This window comes from Priapulus caudatus, unplaced genomic scaffold (assembly GCF_000485595.1).
Source record: "Priapulus caudatus unplaced genomic scaffold, Priapulus_caudatus-5.0.1 Scaffold473, whole genome shotgun sequence".
In the NCBI taxonomy this organism is placed as follows: Eukaryota; Metazoa; Priapulida; class Priapulimorpha; order Priapulimorphida; family Priapulidae; genus Priapulus; species Priapulus caudatus.
In genome coordinates, this window is record NW_014577534.1 from 145,777 (window position 1) to 147,294 (window position 1,518).

Sequence of the window (1,518 nt, forward strand, 5' to 3'; positions counted from 1 at the left end):
AAGTGTACCAATTTTCACACTTTTTTCATAATTTGAACGATTTTGATGGTATCCTGACCTAACCGACTGTACTATTAGGCAGGACGGTGATGCAGTAGCACATAACAGGTTGTACCAGTGAAACAGAACACAGTTATATTCGGTTAATTGTACGGTTATAGTTTTGTTTCTTAATAGCTTACAAATAATTCCCCTGCATTCGTAGATGCCGCTGATCTGTATCTATCTCGTATATGTAGCTTACGCTACTTAGCTTGCGTTATAAGTTATCTGGTTCGCCGTTATTGCTATTATAGCCTCGTCTACACGACGAAATTTAACTCGAGTTAGCGATTATGTAGCGTCTACACGACAACACCCGATAGCGTGCGTGTGCAGGTACACGTGTGTGCATGAGTGCGTACGTGCGTGCATGCATGTGCACGTAGACGTGCGTCCGTGCGTGACTGCGTGTGCACGTACACCTGCGTGCATGCATGCGTGCGTGTTCACGTACACGTGCGTGCGTGCATGAGTGTGTGCGTGCGTGCGTCCGTGTGTGTGCACGTACACGTGCGTGCGTGTGTGCGGGCGTGTGCATGTACACGTAGACGTGCGTGCGTGCGTGCGTGTGCACGTACACGTGCATGAGTGTGTGCGTGCGTGTGCACGTACACGTGCGTGCTTGCGTGTGTACGTACACGTGCGTGCATGCGTCCGTGTGTGTGCACGTACACGTGCGTGCGTGCGTGTGTGTGCAGGTACACGTTCGTGCGTGCGTGTGCACGTACACGTGCGAGCATGAGTGTGTGCGTGCTTGTGCAAGTACACGTGTGTGCGTGTGTGTGCGTGCGTGTGTACGTACATCGTACTAATGTTGCCGCCTATCGTGGAGTTTAGCTTAACCTCGATCGACTGGCGAGGTTAAGCTAACTCGAGTTACCTTAACTCGAGTTAAATTTCGTCGTGTAGACGAGGCTTATCAGTGCAGCGTGAAGCGCTGTTACGTGGTTTAACTAACCACTAGACTAATATTAAAGAATTAACGCGTCGCCGGCTTCGTCTTCCCTTCTCCCCGTCGTCCTTTCTTCGCGTAGACTTAGGTAGCCTCCAAGGGTGTCTCCCTCGTAGTCGCTCCTGGCTCTACCGACCTGAAATCCCGCGCTTCTTTCCTTCCCGTTTTATTCCCTGTACCCGTAGTTCTACCTACCTGAAAACACGTGCTCCTATTCTCTCTTCTATCTCCCCGGGACCTAATATGCTTTCTTCTTCTTCCTACCTAAACCTAAACTGAAAAATAACACCCTCCGTGCTGCGGTTCGGCGCGCCTTATACCCAGAGCATATAAATCCAGAGCAAACTAGAAACGAGCAGTTGTCGCCAACTACATGTGTCCCCCTATATGCTGATTAATAGTACATAAACGCGTTGATTATCATACTCTATATATCGCAATCACTGATTTATATGCTCTGGTGTTACTCACCAATGTTTCTCAGCGACTGTGCAGTGTATTATACTCTTTAGACTCTCTAGTCT